We start from the raw sequence: 24,126 nt of genomic DNA, 5'->3' as shown, positions 1-24,126 counted from the left end.
GGCTTTGTGGAGTGTCAAGATACACTATGCAAAATATTTCTTCTGGCCTAGAGCCTCCTCTGTGCTGTTAATAAATCTTCGTTTTAATTAGACCACTGGAGTCTCAGACTTTCATAAGGAACATTTCATACAGGTTGTTCCAGAGAGATAAAACATTCAATCACTAAAAGCTAGTGGAAGAAAGGTGATCGACAGGGATTCCCAGCCAAAGAGGAGAATTTTGAACTTAGAGAGGTATATTACCACTGCAGGCCTAAGGTCGCAGGCATTCCTCTCCTGCTAGCCAAGAACAAGATTATTTCAAAAGAAACAGTGAGGAACAGAACTTTTATGCTCGTTTTTACCTTTCTCAAAATACTTAGGTAGATAAAAGGAACAGTAGGTACTTCTACTACTACCAAATGACAAAATCTCAAATGTAAGATTGCAATTTCAGAGACTTGAATGGCAAAGGTTTTCAAATGCAACTCTTGATTTTATCAGACTTTTTTTTTTTGTCCCAATACAAAATTAAGGAAGAAAATCAGCTTTTTTGAAAGCACTGAGAAGGCTTACTTCAATTGCATTAACTGTGTCAGTTCAAATAACTGACCTACAACAAACTGGAAAAGTACGCAGAGATCTGTAGCCAATAGAAGGGTTAAAGGCATCTGTTTGAATAGCTCATGAAATGTAAAGCAAAAGAAAAATTTGAAAGGTCAAGAATTTTAAAGCTTAAATGACAAAACATATGCCAACTGGCTAGAATGATCAAAGTATTCTGTACAGCCACTTGTTAATCTCCTATTATCTTCTTCCCTGCACAACTGTACACAGCCCCGTGGTGGGTTAGGAACTTTTCCACACAGACACACTATCAAAATTTACCAGACTAGCTCAGACAGCCTGGAGGTAAGATGAAGCTATATTTACAGCAAAGCTAAATTTACAAGTGTGTATATATATATATATATAATGTAAAGTGTTAACCCTCCTGGGGGGAGTGGTCTTGGATCCTGACCTCTCCCCAGGGGTGGATCCAAAGACTAGCGGGTGTGGTGATTAGCCCACTCACACTGCCGGTCTAAGATCTGTATATAAGCAGAGGAACTTCTGGTTCCTCTCTCTCTCTCACCTTGCCTCCCTGCTTGACAGCATCACCTTCCTTATCATGGTACTCTTTGTTTTACCATGTGCCATAACCTGTGAGGTGCACAAACCCACTGCCATCAAATCTGGTTGTATATCTATATTTTGTATCTTTTTTTCCTTTCCCTATATCTTTTGTAACTTCCCTACCTCAAATACCTTTTACTTATTGTTAAAATTTTCTTCTTTTAACTTCCAAAATCAAAGTGAGATTAATTATTTGGAAGTGCTTCCCATGCCTCTCTCTACATCTAATTCCTTTACATTGGGAAAGAAGGGGGAAGAGGGAAAGGCATCCCATGAATTGTTATTGGTTCTATTAACTGTATTTGAGTCTCCGGGAAATTTAAATTAGAACCGAGACATAGATAACACAAACACAACATTTACAAATGCTTACACTTACATACAAATTAAAAATACAGAAATCCAAACTCACTCCTAGACTAATGTGAAACTGCCCAGGAAGGCTTAAATCTACCCCCTCTTTCTCACTTTACTTTCCCAGACAGACAAACAAAACAACCAGCAAAGCTTATGTTGTTTTCTGTTAGCCAAAATTAGTGGAGAGACATTAGAGCAGAGTGAGGAGGAAGCGAAGAGATCCAGCATCATAGACCAGAGTGGGACAAACTATTTACATGTCAGCTTTTTATCCCTCTCAGAAAACCAGTGAATGATATAGACCTCATCATGATTTTCTTTTCACAACCAATGATCTAATTTCTCTCATTAAAATATTCCCATTGGCCTCAAACCAGCATAAGTCCCAAAGGAAAAAAAAATGCTGAGTATTGTTTGATTAAAATAAATCTGTTGGCAACTCCTGAAGTAAGCACAAAGTATCTTCTAAATACATTTTTTTAAACAATATTTTGTCAGCTATAATAAATGTTTTGTTCCTACTATTACAAAAGTTGCTTTCTAGTCACTCCCTACTTTACATACCTCCCTGACATCACAAACAGCAGCAAGCAATATTATTGCAAGCAAGATACCACAATATTTTTAGGACATATTTGGTCTGCAAATTTCACAAATTGGCTGTTGCAATCAGCATAGAGGCATTGCAGCTGTCACCACCTTTGAATCTGCTTAATAATTCTTCTCTAAGGAATACATAAACAAACCAACACCAGTAATTAATCATAAAATTCTCATGCAAGAAGAGCATTTCTAAATGAATCTGCAGTATTCTGGAAGCACTGCTGTAACTACTGACTGAGCAGAAGCCCTTCATAAAGAAAAAGAAAGCATTAAATAGTTACATTTCACACATTCATCTCATTCTCTTAGCAGATCTTCCTCAGGTTTCTTTTCTCCTTAAAGATCATTATATCATGTCCAACAGAAATATAATTCTTCTTTTCCTCAATTTAGAATGTCTTTTTTTTTTTCTTTACTTTTGAACTGCACCTGTTATTTGACATGCTGCTGTGGCAAAAGCTGCGCAGAGAAAGGTTGTAAAAGTCATGTCCAACATGAAAGACAACGAATGGTCTAAAATGGGAAGTCAATGACAATGGCCTGACTCAGTAAAAAATATCTTTGGATTGAGGCGGGGAAGGATGGAGAAAAATCAAAGCTTTCATGTATTTTTTCTCTTGACCTAAGAAAGAACAGGTGGGATGCTTAAAGAATCTTATTATACCTAATGAAGACCTTCATGAAGACTGTCAGGTTCAACTGAAATAGCAATCTGCTTGGGGAAAAAAAAAAGGCATTTGTCCCCCTTTTTTCTCCATTCTGTGAATCTGAAGACTGGGGATTTTTTGTACCTATTTAACAAGGAAAGAATTCTATGTAAAATATATTTAGCAAGTGATAATGAAGAAGCTAAACCAAAAAAGAATAAGTAGGATATTGTTATCCTTCAAATGGGATCATTTGCCTGATATACATAAAGCCAAAATATGCACAAAGCCAAAGTATTCTGATTTTATTACAATTGCATATATAGGCATGCAAGGTGTGTGTGCAAATGTTTCATCTAAGAAAGCACCAAATCACACACCTCTACCGTGACTTACACATGGAAAAACTAACTCAAGATGTATGTCATACCAAATTTTTTTTCCTCTATTGGCTAGTCATATAACCACATAGAATCATAGAATGTGATTTTTTAAGGGACCTCAAAAACCTCATCGAGTCCAAACACCTACCAAAGCAGGATCACCTAGAGTAGGTCACACAGGAATGCACCCAGGCAGGTTTTGAATGTCTTCAGAGAAGGAGACTCCACAGCTTCTCTGGGCAGCCTGTTTCAGTGTTCTGTTACTCTCACAGTGAAAAAGTTTTTCCTTATGTTTACATGGAATCTCTTATACTCCATTTGCACCTGTAGGCCCTTGTCTTATCACTGGACAACACTGAGAAAAGCCTGGGCTCTGTCCTGCCAACACTCACCCTTCACATATTTATAAACAATAATGAGGCTACCCCTCAGACTCCCTTCTCTAAGGTAGAGAGACCCAGCTTCCTCAGCATTTCCTTATAAGAGAGATGTTTCACTCCCTTAGTAATCTTTGTTACTCAGCATTGTACTCTTTCAAGTAGCTTCTTGTCCTTCCTGCACTGAGTGACCCAGAAATGGACACAATATGCCATATGAGGCCTCACCAGGGCAGAGTACAGGGGAAAGACAACCTCCATTGACTTATTAACCACAGCCCTTCTAAAACATCTCTGGACATCATTGTTCTTCTTGGCCACAAGAGCACATTGTTGGCTCATGACCATCCTGTTGTCCACCAGAACTCCCAGGTCCCCTATGCTGCTCTCAGACAGGTCAGTTCCCAACATATACTGGTACATGGAACTGTTATTCCCCAGGTGTAAGACTCTATACTTGTCCTTGTTGAACTTCATTATCTCCCCACCCAGCTCTCCAGCCTAAGTCTCACTGAATGGCAGCACAATCCTCCTCCCAGTTTTGTGTCAGCAGAAAACTTGCTGACAGTGCACTGTTCCCTCATCCAGATCATTTATGAATAGCACTCGTTCCAGCACTTACTGCTGAGGGACTCCACTAGCTACAGGCCTCCAGCTAGATTCTATCCCATTGACCACAACTCTCTGACTTCTTTCCTTCAACCAGTTCACAATCCACCCCACTACCCAACCATCCAGATCATGCTTTCTCAATTTAGCTGTAAGAATTCTTCAATTTATAGGCTTAATACACAAAAAATCAAATGCCTCTGCTGGGGGGGTTGTGATTTCTTCAGAGGTAAGTATCTTAAGAGTGGAAGTGGGTCAGTTAGATGTTAATCACATTATAATGACATAGTCAACAAAAGATTAATCTATAGTTAATCTCCAACCACTAAACCCACTTATTTTGCAAATTTATATGGTCTTTTCAGCAAGACAAAGATATATACACATACTCTTTTGGAGCTTTTCTTACCTCCTTGTTTCTGAAAACCTTTGATCTCTCAGCAGCCATTCCTTGTTTTTCAAGACCTATGGTCTTTCACTTTAGAGCAGGAAATGGCTGAGGTTAGGAGCCTCGAAATCCTGACATGCCCAGGATGTTTTGGCAAATTTCAACACTTCTGAGGGAGTTACATAAGAAAGATTAAATTATATTACCTGAAAGTTTCAGGGTCTACTCACATTGTTTGGTTTTATTTATTCAGTAACCTATGTGAAAGAGAGTCCACATGCAATGAATACATGGCTTGAGAACACACTGACACAGTAAATGTCCATATTCAGATAATAACAGCTCCAGCTGCTCAGGTAATACAGCTCTAAACCAGAAGTGTTAATAATATTCTGAAAACACCTAAACTCATAGGCAAGACTACTATTTTGAAGTTATGATTTTGCACCCATACAAACATTATTTGTCATGAAAACAAACTAGTTTTCAGTATCTTTATTTTCACATTTCAACACCTACAATCTTTATATATTTTTAATTTTTGATACCCACAAGACTTACCACACAATATAATCAAACTAAAGGCATGCACTGTATAAAATCAGCTACTTCGTTAGTTTCAGGGGCTTTATTTTTCTATTTGTACTGCAATATCAATCATTTAAAGTGTATTTTCAATTGTGTTTATGAGTCATACAAAGTGTATGAGGAAATATATTGTAAATAAATTATTATTACATTACTAGATAGCAATAAATGTTGAGGGAGGAAGGAAAAAAACCCCGAAAGCACATTACTCTCTGATGGTGAGATTGCAGCAAACAGTAAACTCCTTAATCTATAGACAGAACAAATGTCAAAGTAAATTTTTCAGCAGGACTACATAACTCCAGGAAAAGATAATAGCATATTTCACTCCTCAGCTTCTAGGTCATAGCCTTGCACCAGGCTCAGATCATTTCTCTTTTATGCAATGATCCACTGCTTGCATATGCAGATGTCAGAGCTGTTAATTAAAGGCATGTGAGCAGTGCTGGTAATAAAAGTCACTATTAAATTTCTCACAGCATTGTCAGTAACTTATAGTGCAAGGCAAGTCTCTATCATATCCAAAAACCAAACACTAACTAATGGTACAGGCACAAACTATACATATTTGAGCAAGAAGAAATATAGATGTGCCCAGGACATTGCATGATTTTCTAGAGTCCCATGGGAAATGAGTACCATCACTTAACAACAACACTATTGTGATAACCTAATTTCAGTGCCAATCAGTGGACGTGATTGAAGGCCTACTGCATTCACATTCAAGTTATAGGGGAGAAGCAATTATTTTCACTGCTTCTAGTGTGCAAATGAGTGTGGAGAATTTTCACAAAAGTTTCTACTGATTTCAACACTAAAGTATGCACCTGAGAGGCACTAGAAAGAAAGGCACTCTGATAGTAAGACTTTTATAAAATATGTTATATATACCAAAGAAAATAACTTTTCCATGACCATCAAAATTCTTGAAAGAGTATTTCTGGCAGTTTCTAAATACAGTTATACTGGCCAGTTTCATGAAATAGGATTCATGTTCCAGCACACACCCTAACAGCTCTTGTTATCACCACTGTTAAGTGCTGTCATTTTCTATGGCAGTAAATCTCTAATTATTTTTTTTTACAGGAAACTTTATGGGCCTATTCTCAGGACACAGCAATACACTTTGAACCAGTTGTCACCATCATCGTCATCATTATTTAAAAACAAAGTCACATAAGCACTGGTGTAATGAAGTGGATGAGTATATTGCCAGCCAGCAGCTAGCAAAACCAAACACAGTGCAAGGTTTGGTGGAAAGGCCATATGCCAATAGAATAGATGTTGAGAAAGTAACACAGGAACACAGCCAGAAAAGTCTTCAAAACCATTGATGGCTTTGTAAAGACTCCACACTATCATATATACTTTGTACCTCTAGGCGAATAAGAGATAGAAAAAGGGACTGAAAGAATGGCTTCTCTAGATTGGGAGGAATCCAAATCCAAGGAAGAGCTGCTTGAAAATGTGATGGCGGGTGAAAGGCAACTTGGGTGAGACTGATGATTCACTTACAGAATTCACATTCTTCTAAAAGGGGAGAGTAAACAGCCAAATAAGACTATGACTTCAAGAAGACAAACAATATTGGATGACTGAGTGGAAAGAGAAAAAAAGTAAGAAAGAACAGAAAGTCAAAAGTAAATTTTCCAATGGAGGGAAAAGTTGGCATTGCACTACATTAGAGCTTTCATTGGTCTTAAACAAGAAGCAAAACAAGTAGAACAGAATATGTAGTGACAAAATAAGACATGCCAACACACATGGGATGTAAAGAAAAAACTCCACAAACCCACAAAACAAAAAACCCAAGCAAACGAAAATATCCAAACCGAGATTAACATAAAAAAAGCTATAAATACACTAGTAGTGAGAGAAAGACCAAGAAATTATTGACTTGCCATTCAGTAGGAGGTCTATTAACACGGATTGTGAAGGAAGTGCCAAATATTCAGTAACATTTCCAATTAGTTGTCACTAAAACTCCTAATTGCAAGCAAATGGTCAAACCAGTTTCTACCGAAGACACATGAAAGTTCAACTGTTAACACTGTTCAAGTTGACCTGAAGATGTGGGCTAGAATCACGTCTTGATCATCTTTGCAATTATTCATCCTCCTAAGGAAGGTTAAGCATATTTAAAGACCACCGGTAAATCTGAAAGTGATTACTGAGTGAGAAGCAGTTGGGATTCAAATGTGAATATTTGGAGAGATTTTTTTTTCCCTCTTGCTTTACGTAGCAGGCTACAATATTTATTAATAATAGGCCAGTGTCCAAATCAAGAATAAGGCAATGAAGAGGACTTAAGTCATTCTAAAAGCTCAGTGAGGAGCATCTGTTCATGCAAACATTTTTGCTATTACAGAAGTTGTCAATTGGGCTGAATTAGATTAGTCTAACTCATAATTTCAGAAAATGTTTTTTAAATGGTTACATTTCTTCTCATCAGACTCCAGTAGACGCTATAAGGAAAGAAAATAAAATTATCTCCCTCAAATCCATATTGCAAGCAGAAAAATCTCTTACAAAGCAATCATTCAGATTCACTATTTAATTTTTACCATCATTTTTCTTCCTTGATACTTCCTTTTCCATAATTGCAGATTATCCAAATACACATTAATGGTGATAACACAACTGATATAATCATAACAAAAATAACCCAGTCTTAAGACACTCAGGATCATGGGAAGCACTGAATAAATAGTACTTCAAGTAGAGGTCTAAATCTCCACTACTTTTTACTTTTAAGGTCAAAAAAAAAGGGGAAAAAAATAGTCTCTGGGAGAAGACATGAGACAGAAATCATTAGAGGTAAACACATTCAACTAAACACATGTGTTCAGATCTGATTCTGAAATCTGAACAAATAGAATGTTATAGCTTTCAGCTAACAACACTCTTGCCTAGGTTGGGTTAGACTGATTTTTTTTTAACATTGGAAAACATAATTAAGATTTTACAGTCATTACACTGTTCCGCTCTAAGTTCATTTACCTGATCAAAGTGTAAGACGCTTTAAAAGACTGAAATATGCTCACCTGCTACAAACAGCATAGCACTTTAATTCTATTCCTGACATTTTCAAATTGGGGTGTGCCTGGTTTATTTTGTAAATATGTGCTGTATCAAATGCATGTGCTTCAGAGTGATTTAGAATTCCACTATAAAGATAGTGAATAATTAGAGAAGAAAGGGATGGAAAGCTGTATGAAATTGGAGAATCATAAGATGTAATTGAGTCCAAACGCAGAAGCCATTAATTTCACAAGAGAGCTTTGGATGGTAAAAAAAAAAAACACTTCAGATGCATTAGTTGGATATTATTTTCTGTTTCAGCAAGAGTAAGATCAAATCAAGGCAGCCTCACAGTAAAAGGAGTCCTACAGTTACACTCTGCAAAGAGGGGTCATTTTAATTTCAGGGTTTTTTATTACACAGCAAGATAACTGATTGAACTGTGAAATAACATTTACAGCATAAATAAATTCTGATGTCCTCTCTTCAATGCATTTAGAAGTGACAGAAGTATTTTAGGGGATTTGTTTGCACGAATTACGATGATTCTTCAATTACTTTTGCATAACTTCAAAATCTTCTGCCACTGCTAAATTCTAAACTAATTATCAAATTAACTTTTCAAATGACTGTGACGATATAATAGTTTCATGGATTCAAAGCTCTTGACAAAGAATGAACTTGATTGCTGTAAACCTATTGCTGTTTCCTTACCTTTTAAACCTCCTTCTAGAACAACATACTGTAATTCAAAGTAAGAAATTGGGAAATGATGGACATTTCTATTATAGAAATATTACTCAAAATAGGAAACCATTCATCTTACTGCATACAGAGGACCAACTATCAACAGAAAGACAGCTTGATTCCTGCAGAAGCCTAGTGTTTCCAAAAATCAGGCTTGGAGCTTCAACATAACATGCAACTTGTACTAACATACCTGTAACGGTGATTTCAGTAAGCACAGACGTTTTAGTGCTTATAATGTGCAAAGATTCTGAAGAGCTTAAAGACAGTAAGATGACGTGGTTTTTGAAGGAATATGCCTTTCACATAAGATGGTGTTGTTACGGTTAAATTTTCAGAGTTTCCTCCCTTGGCAAAAATGCCAAGTTAAAATGACAGACAATAAATGTTTCAAGGACACCAAGTACTTGCACTATTTCTGTTATAAACATATAAAAAACCCCAATTTTTAAAATAACAAATGCAAGAGCCTGCTTAAACTGATTAAGAAAGACAGGAAACATTCAGACTTGAAGTGACAGGTAATTGGCATTATCTGTGCTTTCTCCTCCTTACAGGCTTGCTGAAATCCTATTCCCCTCAGTTATAAACCCATTGGGTACTGTCTACCTGTCTTGATTAACCAGTGCCTATATTTTGGTTTTGATGGTGGGTGTTTTTTAGGATTTTCTTTAGATAGATACCTTAAAAATAGAATTTTGAGCCAAGTTTCACCTAACGTAAATCTGAGCATCTCTGTGATGTAGCTGAACTGCAAGGTATGTATTAATCTACGTCAGTGGAGATCTAGCTTAAAAAATACAAGTTGCAAAATAATTTAAGATTATATATATGTTTGTAAATAGTATAAATTTATGCAGCTATAGAACATGTTAAGGTTAACTAAACTGTAAATTAACACACAGTTTGTAAATTAATCAAACTGTAAATTAACACACAGTTTCAGTTCAATTAAACTAGCATTCATTCGGAGGAAATCTGAAGTGTGTGTTGATGATGCTCTCATTTTGGCTAAATCGTTTATTATATTCAGGGCTTTTTATGAAAAAATTTGGAAGATGAAGTGGTATTTATTCACACTCAAGGAAAATGGAACTGAACCACTCTAGGGCTAAGACTCTTGAGTTCCTGTCTGTACATTTATAATGCAGCTGAAGACAACACACAGGCTTTTTGAATGTAAAAACTCTGAAGTGTATCTGATGAGGGTAACAATAGAAATCAGTGTGTACTGTAACAGCTTAACATCAGTGAAGTTCCATCCCTCTTCATTTACTACTCAACTAGTCTGCACGAGGATACTAATTCCAGCTATTTTTGGCAGGTATTACACTTCCATGACACTTTGTTGAAAATATCAGTAAATAAAACATCCTCTACTGTTTTTATTTTAAGGCATTACCCAAGTATGTGGGACACCTCTCACATTAAAAAAAAAAAAGCACATATTCATACATTCATAGGTTTTTATGAGACACTATGCTGTATGCCACCATCTTAACACTTCTGAATGCAGTTAGCAAGAAACATCTTAACAGTTTTATTTACATGATGCCAAAAATACTTTCAGGAAAATACATAAACATTAAATGAAATGCAAATTTGGTATCTGTCAGTTCAAACTTACCCACTGCAACTTTAAGTCACACAAGCTGGTGGAACTGAACATTCTAAATCCATGTAACCTCATCTTTAGTCATAGACTCATTCACACCTCACCCTCAATGCCAAACTGCTGCTAAGGGACAGATTTGTTTACCAGAAGAACAGCAGATTGTAGGAAGGAAATTAAATACCTTTTGCTGTTAACAAGTACTTACAACTAACATAATGAGGAGTACATCTGTTTTGCAGTTAAAAAGGAATATTTCTGGCCTATATTAGCCACTTACTACCACAGAATACATCTGGTTGGAAGAAACCTCAAAGATCAAACAGTCCAATCCTCCACCTAGTAATGAATTACACTAAACCATTTCCCTAAGTACCAGGCCCACATGCTACTTGAACACCTCCAGGGATGGTGATTCCACCACTGCCCTGGGCAGACCATTCTAATGTTTGATAACCCTTTCAGTGAAGAAGTATTTCCTGATATCCACCCTGAACTTCCCATGGCACAGTTTGTAACCACTTTTTACCCAGTGTTTTTCACCCTAGCCGCATGCCATGAGTTTCTGACAGAGAATGGTGTGGGAGACAGCATCAAGGACTTCACTAAAATCCATCGCCCTTCCCTTGTCCACAGGCTACCTTATTGAAGAAGAGGATCAGATTACTCAGACAGGACCTGTCTTTCATAAACCCATGCTGACTGGGCCTGAACGCATGTTTGTCATGTAAGTGATGTGTGATAGCACTCAGGATGACCTGCGCCATAACCTTTCCTGCCACTGAGGTCACATTGACAGGCCTGTAGTTCCCTGGATCATCCTTTTGGCTCTTCTTGACTGGAAATTAGAAAATGTGATGTCCACCTACAACTAGGACCTCTTCAGTTAGCCAGGACTGTTGGCACATAATGGTAAGTGGCCTGTTGAGTACATCTGCCAGCATCATTGGGTGGATACCATCCAGTCTTATAGACTTGTGTTAATCTAAGTGGCACAACAGGTCACTGATCATTTCCTCCTGGATTGTAAGGGCTGCTTTTACTCCCCATCTCTGTGTTCCAGTTCCAGGGCCTGAACCCTCATGGAGCAGCTGATGTCACTGAGAAATACTGAAGCAAATTAGCAGTTCAGCAGCTCATACTTTGCTTGCCTTTGGTCACCATGTCTCCTTCTACACCCAGCAGTGGGTGGACATTCTCCCTAGCTCTTCTTTTACTGTAAACATACTATAAAAGCACTTTTTATTATCTTTAGTGAAAGGTGAGAGAAGGAAAATAACTGTGAAAACGACAGTTTGTAGATGTATTAATTTTAGTTTGTCAGAGAAGATGAAAGAGGCACTTGAAAACTTGCAGCACAGGCATAACACTGCAATATGTAGAGCAGCTATTACACACTAGCAATAACGGTAAATATGTGTAGATTTTAATTAAAATTTCCATAGACTTGAGCACATATCACTAAAAGTATTTACACTTCTTAGTCCTGTAATATTTATACATCTCCACCACTCTTTAAGCCATAAAGAACTACACACAATCAGTGCTTTTCTCCTGAGAAAAGAACTATCTGTATTAGAAATATTTTTATTGTCTTCTGTACATAACTACCATCTATACTTCAAGATTATTGTGGCTAGTCTAGATCAAAATTATTAGCATACTCTACCTCTGTAGTCTTTATTGTCTTCAAGCATATTACCAAATTCTGGAATAAGAATGATTGTTCCCTGCTTTAATGCTACTTGTTTTCCAAATGTGTCTGCAGTGATGCTTATATATCATCATTTTAAATAGTTCAATTGCATTTTAATACTTCCCTAAAGACTCTTTAATCTTTTCAGTTCTCTATGTGATGATTAACTGTTTTATTGTGTAATAATACTTTTACAACATTTTCAATGTAGATTTTTAAGTGAAAACTCTAGTCTAGCTCAGGTTTAATTTGCATGTAGAAATCATTACTCCTTCAAAAACACCCAGTTCAGAAATAATTGTTTGTATTTTTTAATTCTATTTTTAATAGTATGCATGCATTATCTTGAAAGAATCCCTCTTATCAGAAGCATTACATTCTTCTTTTTTCGTGATTTGATCTCAGGATCACCTTTGCTATGCATGCTCATAAATTTATCTTGATTTAAGCTCTGGAATTCTCAAAGTCATTTCACTTGGCTGTAGGAAAATACATAGCAATTCCCAGTAGAGTTTTGCCTACTTCCCCTTTCAGCCTGGAGGGGCAATCCAAAGACAGCACTAGTAAGAAACAGCCCTATGTACTAGTAATGAATTATTGCTAGCCAAATAAAAATTTAAATCAGGATACCTACATTTACAGTTCTTAACATTCCAGGGCTCAGATGTGTTATCCACTTGTTAAACCACTTATACTTAAAGAAAAAGACAACAACTCATCAATGACAAAACAGTCATGAACCTGAAAATAACATAATAATTTTCTCTGGTATTCAATTTACGAAGAAGAAGAAAGAATAAAACTCAGTGGAAACCTTTTTATTTGTAGTTCCCAGTCTACTGTTAATTACTACTTATATTAATTAAGCTGCAGTAAGTAAGTAAAATAAGACCCTTTGCTTAAAAACACGTAAATTTTTACACATAGAGATCCAGGTTTAACAGTGCTTTTGTGATTTCTCAAATGCAATTTCATTAGTTATTGTTGCCAAATTAAAGAGAACCAACTGCCAAACAAACTCATTTTTTACTGAGTGTTAGTTCTCAATTAAACTCTTCAGCAGACACAAAATCAGCTCTGTTGACCAGCTTAGAGAAATACTCTCCTAAGATCAGAAGCTGAACCTAACAGTTACCCATATGGAATCGTATTAGGAGTGAAAGACATCTAAAATTTCCTAGTGTGATTCTTCTTCCATTTTCTAAGCCAGTCAACTCACTGAACAACCATTCTGGAACATATCATGAAGCCATTCTCTACAGAGGTTGGATAATTTGATCAAGTGGCTAAACTGAATTATGTGGCAAATATATGAAGCATTTTCTGTTTTTTCCTATACAATGTCCACACCTAACATACAAATTCCTTCCATTCCTTGGTCTTCACATACACAAAAGCTGCTGTGAATTTAGCAGGTTCTCTCTGGTATTTTCTGCCTCACGGCATGGATTTCAGCATCATCACCTCCAAGACGGTGCTGCTGCTGAGCCTTGCCTTCTAGGTGGCAGCAGCAGGTCTCAACTATGTGGCGGGATATGTCATCAACACCTACAAGAGCCACAACAACTTTCTGCAGAACAAGTATGCTCCATTGCCATCTATGATCATTCTTTGTGTTGCTGTGGTAATGCTCATCATTGGGTTAATTGGCTGCTGTGCCACCTCCCGGGAGTTTTGAGTTGGCCTAAGTCTATTCTTGGCCCATTATCCTGGTGATTTTTGTTGCTGAAGTATCTGCTTTTGTCCTGGGATTTGTTTACAGGGAAAAGGTACAAACTGATTTACAAGACACAATGCGCTCAGTATTTGAAAGATATGATGGGGAAAATCCTGAGCCTACCACTCTGAATTACTTGTAACAACAGCTTCATTGTTGTGGGATAAAGAATTACAGCAACTGGACAAGCATGCAGTGGTTCAATTCCACCGGTAACAGCGGTGTCCTGATGAGCTGCTGCAGGCAAGAGCTCAAGAACTGCACAGGGCGCCCTGATCAGCCTCAGGAGCTCAATACACGGGGCTGTGCAGAGGAGATGGAGTCTGGCAGGCAGAGTGTTTTCAGCTACACTACGCTTGTAATCCTGGTATCTGCCATTGTGAAGATAATGTTTCTGTCTCTTCCCTGATGGAAAAGAAGATAGTTTGCCTTTTGATCGGGAGGCTCTTCTGTCATGTTCTGTTAGCCTACAGCCTTTTTCTGGCTCTGAAGCAGACCCAGTCCTCTGTTCCCCATTTTTTTTTTTCCAGCTGTCTCCATTTCTCTTATCTGGCTGGACCAGATAAGTTTTTGAGGTCCTTTCCAGCCCCTGACATTCTATGATTCTATGAAAATATTTCACAGGTCACCTTCCTCAATCCTCTTCTAATCTCTTAGGTGACAAATATTACTTCATTAAAAATAGATTTTTAAAAAGAGCAATATCATATATAAATAAAATTTGAATATATACTTGGAATGTACATATTATGAAAACTACATATATACACAAATACAAACATATTTATATTATACATATTTGTATGTATAAAATAAACATGTATCTAATGTTTCCACTCTTAACACTTCTATCATCCTTGCTTTTATTCATCACAGAATCACCTTCAACAACCTTTAGAAACATTGATTTATGTATGCTTGGGTGCCATGGTATCTACGGTCTGAATCATCAGGTCTTCATTTCTAACACGCAACATTGGAATTTGTGTCTAGTAGATCTACATAGCATTGGGGCATCTACTGTCTCCATTAAATGGTAAGATGAAATCAAGGGATCGTGATGGATTGACCCTTAAACACTAATAGCAACTGATGAAAAAAAAACCACACCTATTCCACAGTGCAATGCACTCAGATTTCTGGTACTGACACCTGGCAGTAACGCATATGTAAACGCAGGAAACAGTCAATGAAAGCTATTAAGAGTGGTTTGGGCAATAAACTCTTACATAAAACCTAGAGGGAGCTGACTCTACATTGATGAGAAGTATCTATGTTAGAAGAGATATCAGGAGGTCAGGTAGTCATGGCTTGTACAGTTCATGTAATGAAACTGCAACCATAGCAATTAATTCTAAATCATTAAAATACTGATGACTTAGTCTCATTACATATTAGCCAGGACACACATATGCTACTCTAAAATACAAGTACAGAATTACTACACACATGAACACAGAAATCAAGATCTGCGTTTCCCATATACGCACACACTAAATGGTATCTGGGGTTATACAGCAATATTTGCTTTGCAAATAACACAAGGAAAAAGAGTTTATGCAGTTTCTGTGTATTCTTATTACTTAGTCAAAACCTGACTATGTAAATTATAGAATCATAGAATCAACCAGGTTGGAAGAGACCTCCAAGATCATCCAGGCCAACCTAGCACCCAGCCCTAGCCAGTCAACTAGACCATGGCACTGAGTGCCTCATCCAGGCTTTTCTTGAACATCTCCAGGGATGGTGACTCCACCACCTCCCTGGGCAGCCCATTCCAATGGCAAATCACTCTCTCTGGCAAGAACTTCCTCCTAACATCCAGCCTATACTTCCCCCAGCACAGTAGGTAAGTGTTTTTAGTGGCATCTAGTAATTCAGCTACATTTTTCCTCTTTAATAAACACTTACTATTGATGATTACACTAGACTATGTTACGATATTCTTTTCTTTCCTTAAGAAAATATTCTACCTTAATAATTTTTATCACTCAAACTTAAAATTGCCATTTCACTGTTCTGCTCAATAGTTAAAAGTTAGTACCAGACACATTTCTAATCCTATACAAAATTCTGGAGATCTCTCATATCATATACAATTCAAAAAACGCACATCAGCAACCACCTGTGGAACAGACCCTGTATAGTATTAGCCTGACAGTAGATAAATTGTAAATTACCTGTTACAAAGCCAAGTCCAAATACAAACTTCAGCAGATAGAAAGGATATGGTTTGTTTAAAGATTAATGTTACCATATATTGACCCACTATATGACTGATCTTATGTCTACTTAAATATTTCTACATTTCAGACACTAAGTGAATAATTGCATTACCAAGATCTATGCGGACTTAAAACCCTTAAATTCTACTTTAAAAAATTCACTGTCAGTATGCAAGAAGTCAGCTTCTGATGCAAAGTGATGTAAAGACATTTCAATTTTAGACTGAAATGAGATGTCATCTATGGATCTTCAGTATCAGCAAGATTCAATGAAGTGGCAATTTGCAGTAATAGGCAAAACCTAAATATGGCACACCTGGGAACACAGCAGCTCCAAGGATTACAGTATACTCAGCCCAGCTGTCTTCATTCCAACCAAGGATGCACTAAGTCAAGCTCTCTCACTCCGTTAAAGTTTTACCATGCTATAAAATTAATGTTCCTCTACATATTGATTTTTTACTTCACAAAAACGTTAACACTCTACAAAAGAAAATTTCATCTCATTGCAAGTTTTCACATTTGTTTCTTTCTTTGGCCTAATTTCAACTGGCAGCCAAAGTGCCCCATTCCCAAGGCTGCCCCAGTGACATTGATCCCTCTGTCATGACAAAGCAACACATTGCGACTGCCATGTTACTGGCATATGCAAAACTCAACATCAGAGCTTCTACTTTCAGTGAAATGAAGTCCACCCAAATGTACATTTAACAAAGCACAAAGGATAGCTTCGCTGGGGTACAGTAAAGCAGCTTTAAGCACAGGATTCCCCACTCCAGTCTAGCACCGATTAAACGTTACCTGACAAAAAGAAATAAATCATAACTTACCCAGACAGAGAACTAGTTTGTGTCAGCTTTCTGTCTTTTTAATAATACTGAAGGAATTCGTGAATATGGGAGAATTTTGGAATGTAAAACCAGTGAGACAGTAAAACCAGGATATTAGACCTAGAGTATCAGCAAATAGAGCAAATAACTACAATAAATCTGGAAACACTGCCTTGAGATTAAAGGCATTCCACTATTAAACCTAAGTAGTGAAATCTTAGAATAATTCCTTCAGTGGAGCATATATGTAGGAGCAAACTAAAACACTGACCTCTGTCTCAAGACATGGAGGACTATCAGCTTTACTTTGTTAACATAATGGCTACTTTATAATGAAACTCAGACGCTACACAAAAATGCAAACAAAAATTAAATGAATAGCTGGTTTGAATATTATATTTAGTCTAAATTATGCAACAAATTTGACAGAAAGAAACAATTTTAAAATATTTTCTCTTTCTCTTAATCTTTTACAGAATTGTTTTTATGGCCTAACTGCCTTTACATGTCCATAAATATAATTCCTATTGTGAGCTTTGTAAAACTTGTAGGTTTTAATTAGAATCTTGACAAAAGGTGAACCTTAGATCTAAATTGTTTACACACTTTACTCCTCTACATAATTACTTATGACAGTTTGTTTCACGTTGACCTTAACAAAAGTAAGTCCAGTAATAATAGAATTAGGAATGCTTCAAAATTGCATGCATTCTAGAATCCAATTTGCAGATAAACAAAACTGAGAGATTATTTCTCCATTAGTGATCAAGAATTTAAAAGTCTGAAATGATTAAGAAATAACCAATAGATTACACATCTCATGGTGTGCATAAGAACATGTGACCAATGTTCTAAGACTGCTGAGAGTAGCACAGGTGGTCTTTGAAGCCTTATTCTCAGTGTCTTAAACTCTGTTACTATCATTGCAGGAAATGCAAAGTCAAAATAGACCTTAAACCAAGCAGATAAGGCTTTCTACTGCTTCCATAAAGCAAAGCATATATTTGCCCAAGTTAGTAACCTGAATTTTTTTTTCAGTTCACACTGAACAAACTTTTTTTGGTTTATGGTCATGGTAACGCAACACTGTGCATTGCAATTCAATTACTTAGCACCATCTGAACTGAAATCTTTCTTTCTTCATTAAGACCAAAATTATTTTGTGAAAAGCTTCTTCTCATTAGCCTGATGTTTAGTTACTTTTGTCTTCAGCAACCAGAGCATTTTTAAAAAATTGTTTAGATAGGCCCTAACTGACTGCAATAGACATGGAGAGGACAACTATCATTTCCTTCTGTGCGAAGGAGGACTACTGTGGCTAAGAACTGTCATCTGTAGAATTTACACAAACATTAATTAGCCTTCCTTTGTTTCTCTCCAAAACCATATTAAAATACCAGACACAGCTGCCTCTATGAGAGATTAAATTCATGTCCTTTCTAATTCATGGTGTCACCCCAGTCACAAGCAATTTCCAGTAGTTTTACTTTCAAGAGAACGACAACTAATGAAAACATCACTATAAAAGTTTACATGTGTAAGCGGTGCAGACATCCTACAAAGAATTTAGTACTCATTTGAGACCCCTTTCACAGTGCTGGGCAAAGATATATAGGCCAGCATTCCTAAAGATAAATCAAACTTCATTTCCAATAAAACAGGCAGCTATTATGACACAAGCTGAGAGCTCCAGCTTTTATTTCTATTAGAAAATCCTTTTCACACAGACACATTACAAAATTATTTGACAGAGTGTAATGCTTAAAACTCATTGGGGTTTTAGCTTGCCTGAGAGAGTTAATCAGTAGCAGAATACTTCATGGCAATGCATCATATACGAAGTATCATACGAATTTATAGAATAAAGTTAATGGGTTGATGTGATGGCCTAAAGGGCATTCCTAGTGTTTTACAGGAGAATGAAAATGAAAAGTCCTCAATCTGAAGAGTAATAGCAACATTAGAAGAGTAAAAATCAGTAAAATTAGATGACCCTGTGCTAGGAAATACTGATATAAGGAAGGCCCAGGAGTGTAGGATCAAGATCATGGAAAAATGTGAATGTCTGTGAGTGGAATGGAGGAATTAAAAAAAGAGATTTACAGTAGTAAGCAGCAATGAAGACTGCCTCAAAATACATACAATTTATGGCTTTTACAGGAGTACCACTTTTTCACTCTGGAAAATGTAGATTGGGTGTGGAAACTGTTATTTGACAAGGAAAAATATACAATTACTTTAATATTACTGATATGATTCCTGGCACGTCAGTGTTAACAAGCTTATACCCACAGTTCTACAGTATAGGTGCACTAAAGGTAAAGATGGGAGATGGTGTAAAATGTTTTTAGTGAAGAAACTGAATCCACATGTCCTAGTGCATCTCTCTCTCTCTGACCCCCAGATTGTTTCAAAATTATTATCATTACTTTTATTCTTTACCTAATGTTAATTAAGACACTGCAGTTAGAATCAAATGCCATTTACACATCATACAGCATTCTTGATGACAGTTGGAAAAATTTAAAATATAGCCATAGTACTGCAAACATTCACTTTTTCACCTCTTCCAGTACAATGCTATTTTTAAAAGAGAAACAAACAAGAGAAATGACAAACAGAATTGAAGCAAATTATTTTTTAACAAGCTACTAATTATTCTGCATTTTTGTATAATATGTTTTTAGCTTTATTATCTAATGAACTTGTGCTAGTTTGAAGCAGGCTAGAATGTTTTGGTGAGAAGAACTAGATTACAGGCTGTGGAAAGAAAACAAAGCTGATGTCTACTTTGCTCCTAGGCCTGCTGAGATGTATAAAAATATAAGTCAAAACACATATAACACACTCAGCATCACTCTCACTCGGGCTGCTGGCTGAGCTGCATCTCTCTAACCTCACCCTCTATTTTTGGGACTAAGCCACTTTGCTTCCTAACCCACTGGCTGAACCTCTATTCTTCCTTGGGACTGAGGTAAGGTTGAGAGGGGTAGGGGAAGGTGAAGGGGTGGTTGAGAGCCCCTCCTGGAGACTCAGGTTTCTGGGAGGGGAGTTGTGTTTCTCTATTACCTTTTACCTTGTATATTTCTGTGTATAATTGTATATACTGTAAATATCTGCTTGTATATAGTGCTAGCTGTAAATAGAAGCTTCACTCATATTTCCAGAGCCAGCTGAGTCTAGTCTGGGTGATTTCTAAAGTTGGGGGGGATGACATGGGGAACACCCAAACCATCACAGAACTCTTTATCTAATTTCTACCTAATTTATCCAATGATCTCTTTAACGATCAATAGTAACAGGCCAAGACCTGACCACCCTTACAAAATGAAGGATGAACACTGCACAAATATTATTCAGATTAAATTTTCCCCAAGACCAGATCTTAAACCTCTCTCCACAGAGAGCTGTATTTGCACTTCTGTGCTCATAAACAAACACTTAAAATTCATACAAATGGTTTATCATACCATGTACAAAGGAATAGGCTCCCAAGGAAAATGGTTGAATCATCTCTGAAGGTGTTTAAAAGACACATGGATGTAGTAGCAAGAGACACAGTTTAGCAGCAGGGTAAAGTTAGATCATGTTTGGACTCAATGAGCTTAAAGGTCTTTTCCAAATGAAAAAAACTCTGTGGTTCTTTGATTATAGTCAATATTATCTTCCATTGCTACTATGGAACTGTGAGTCAGACCTCACTCTGGAATAGACCCATATCTCTCTCTGAGCTCCAGAGACAGAATATTGGCCAGCACTGATGTTTAAATAAGCAATTACCTCAGAGTTTTTGAATACTTATCATAACCCAATGTTCTTTATAAAATAACCTGTGTTGCCAAAATAAATTTTAAATTGAGAAAGCTTTAATAAAATATTAATTTTACAAACATAAATGCACTGTGTCAAGAGACAAAAAACAGTCTTGGTCACCCAGGCACACTATGCCTATACTCTTCAAAGATATTTTACACTATTAGCTAAATTACTATTACTATGTAACCACAGAGGTCCAAAGCAAGAACTGAGACCCCTGAACTACATAGAGAAAGCACACAGTACTCAAAACAGCTCGTGAGTTAAAGGAGCTGTTTGGTAACAGATTCCTAACTGCATGCCAGATTTGTAGCAGTAACTGCATTAAGCAAACCCATCAAGCACGGTGAAGGCAGGTGAATGCAAGTAAGAGTAGACTATTGCTCATCACGTGAAATCTTGGCAATGTGTTCTAACTGGCCATGCTTCAGCAAAGTATTTAAGGATGTGCTGAAGTACTAGCTCTCTTGGCTAGTAATGCTTTCCTGAATTGAGTCTAACTTCTGGTTGGTGGTAGAGATGCATTAAAATATCCATTATTACTTTTTGTGCACAAAAATGCCCAAATACGGAGTGCTTAGAGAACTATGCATCCAACTTCTCTACCATTTCAGAGGGGAAAAAAACCCAGGAGGTACTTAGCAGCTGTAGGAACTCATGATTTTCACATGCTTTGATAGTCACACCTGAAGCTACAATCTTATTTTGTACAGACTGTTCTCTTAGAGGTTGGAGTGATGAAGTTGCAATGATGCATGTTGGAACGAGTGTGTATTCCTGAAAATTAATTAAGAAGCATAGTTTTATTATGTTGAAAACCTTAGAGTATGTATAGTTTGGTGGAAAGTTTGAAATGCAGGAACCCACCAAAAAAAAAGCATCTTTGCTTTTTTACAGAAGTTTTTTAGAGGCAATTATGTATTTTGTATATGCTTTCTACTGGTCATTTCTCTGAAAGCAATGGTCCACATACTTATCTCAGGGAGGAAACCATTCCCTGGTAACTACTATCTCATCTTTCATCTAACAGAAAATTGCCAACATATCTATCACTAATGCAAAAATACTCTCTAATAAACCATAGAACTGTATTTTTGTGTGTAGATGTGTAATGAATTCACAAAAGCTGATTATATCAAAGGGAACATCAATTTCCATCTATATTTTTAGTGTAACAGCTAATTGTTAGTTGAAAACAAACACGTTGTTTATCTTATCAGCTATATAGAAGCTATGAGCAACTGAACAAATTTAGTCTTTTATTTGCTTATGGAAGACTACATGTCTCATTATACATACACACATACAGTCTGACATTTTGTGCTTTGAAGGCCTAGGAAATTACTTACTGCAATGTACAACTCTCACACAGAAAATCTGTCTTTCATGTCTTAGGAAATAAATCTCAGACTTGCTAAATATAATAATTATAACTAATTACTTCCCTTTAGGAAAGGCACATTCATAGTTCCTCCCACTTTACCTCTACTCTCCAGCTGTTCTGCTACTAGGGGTGTAAAATATTTTTTTAAAATAACTTTGGAAGAAAGAACATTTTCATTTCTAAGTCTAGATTTTAGCTTTTACAATTACGTGCTTTGTACGTTCCGCATGACAGAATGGTTGCTTCCTAGTACTAGGACAAAGAACAAATCCAGCACAACTACAGACTAATCTAGAATCTCACTCCCAGATGGTTATTGCTTCTCATTCCTACAAAATAAGTCATCACTGTCAGCATATACACATTTGTTCTTTTGCTAACACAGTACTACAGCTTAAACAGACATTCTTGCCCTGACAGTGCTTTTCTCTTGGAGAACAAAGAGACAGTACAATTTCTTTATTCTGCAAAGACACAGAATGAGCTTTTTTATAATACCTAGTAAAGACAGTTTCTACTTCCCAACTTTCACTACCCATCTTGCACCTCATCCATTTGGAATTCATGCTTTGAGCATAAGTAACCAAAGCTACAAATAGAATTCCAGATAGGATCACGCTAGTATTGGCTACATTACTTTTAATATTTTCTTTTCTTTCCTAAAAATGCTGTAATACATTTTGTTATGTCTTTACATTTGTCTTTTTTCATTGCCATGTCACATTTATGGCTTTAGTCACCCTGAGACTAATAAGGCCAGATCTCTCTCTTTCTCTGACACTTTCAATTATAACTCACAGCTTATAACAGAAAAATCTTATTAGTTCCTAATTAGACTTTGTACTACGCAATTTTGTTTCGTTCACCCTTGCTTCTCTAACTTCCACGCTCTGACTCCCCCATCTTCTTCTACCAGTCAGTTCCTAGCCTTTATTTTTATATTCAGGAATATTTTCTATTACCTCGAAGTTAAGCCACAATTCAATATGAATTTATTTCAGTGGTAGCACTGATCTGAATTAAACCAGTCCAAAAGGGGAGGGGAAAATGCCTTTGTTTTCAGCCATACTGGCTCCCCTGTTCAGTTTATCACATGAGTTCTTCTACCAACAGCATGCTGAAAATGAGCCCAGGAAAAGAGGATGTACTTTCTTCAACAGGGATGTAATTTACAAACACTTCAGCCTGCTCCAGAAGTTCCTGCAGTTCTTCATTGGCCTCAGCCTGTTTAACTGTTTACTCATTACCCTGATCTTCTCTTCACCATCAGCTTTTATCTTTTCCTGACTCTAGGACTTGTGGGATCCATAACTCATTGCACTGCTTCAGGATGCTAAGAAAGTAGACCGTCCTTCACCTGTTTCCACTACAGAATTATCAGCATACTGACAGGGTCGAGCAAGGCGGCAAAAGGCAGGAGCCTGTTGAGGGACTGACCAATGCAGCTGCTAATGGCAGCTACAGCCAGCAAGTTAATCTAGAAAGATGTCTTACAGCTCAGTACCGGACTGCTAAGAGTTTGCTGGTCTCAAAGGACAAGATCTTTTCCTCCTTGTGTCTTCCCTTGTTGTTACTGTTCCTCCTCCCCACTCCAAGCCATGAACTCCTTCTCTGGATGTTCTTCAGCCTCTGTGTGAACTCCCTGCATCTACCTCAGAGCAGACTGCCTAAAACACAGAGAGACTCTATGCACATAGGCTGTGTAACAGTCACACTCTAGCATGGAGAAAGGCAGAATCATGAAGCTCTTTTCCATCTCTTCACTTGTATTTTCAACTCTCCTGGTTTAAGACAGCCAGCAACACACAAGCACACAGACCAGGGAGGGGGAATAACCCAAAAACCCTTAGGTTGAGATGAGAGTTTAATAAAAACAATGCAATGCACAACTACATCACCTGTTTCACAGAAAAGAGAAAGCAGAAGCAGTAGCAGAAACCAGAAATAAAACTACAACACTCAGCCCCACAA

At 37.0% G+C, this 24,126-nt stretch overlaps 1 protein-coding gene and 1 pseudogene across 4 annotated transcripts in view; one reads left to right on the top strand and one right to left on the bottom strand.

Moving 5' to 3' along the window:
- Positions 1-24,126, bottom strand: part of IMMP2L (inner mitochondrial membrane peptidase subunit 2) — a 480,812-nt gene that overhangs the window by 199,422 nt on the left and 257,264 nt on the right. The gene's annotated exons all lie outside the window — the stretch shown is intronic.
- On the top strand, positions 13,628-14,309 carry LOC135174341 (tetraspanin-36-like; annotated as a pseudogene).

The sequence above is a fragment of the Pogoniulus pusillus genome, chromosome 4, assembly GCF_015220805.1.
Source record: "Pogoniulus pusillus isolate bPogPus1 chromosome 4, bPogPus1.pri, whole genome shotgun sequence".
Classification (NCBI taxonomy): Eukaryota; Metazoa; Chordata; class Aves; order Piciformes; family Lybiidae; genus Pogoniulus; species Pogoniulus pusillus.
The sequence above is the reverse complement of the archived record's forward strand: the minus strand, read 5'-3'. Positions and strand labels throughout refer to the sequence as shown.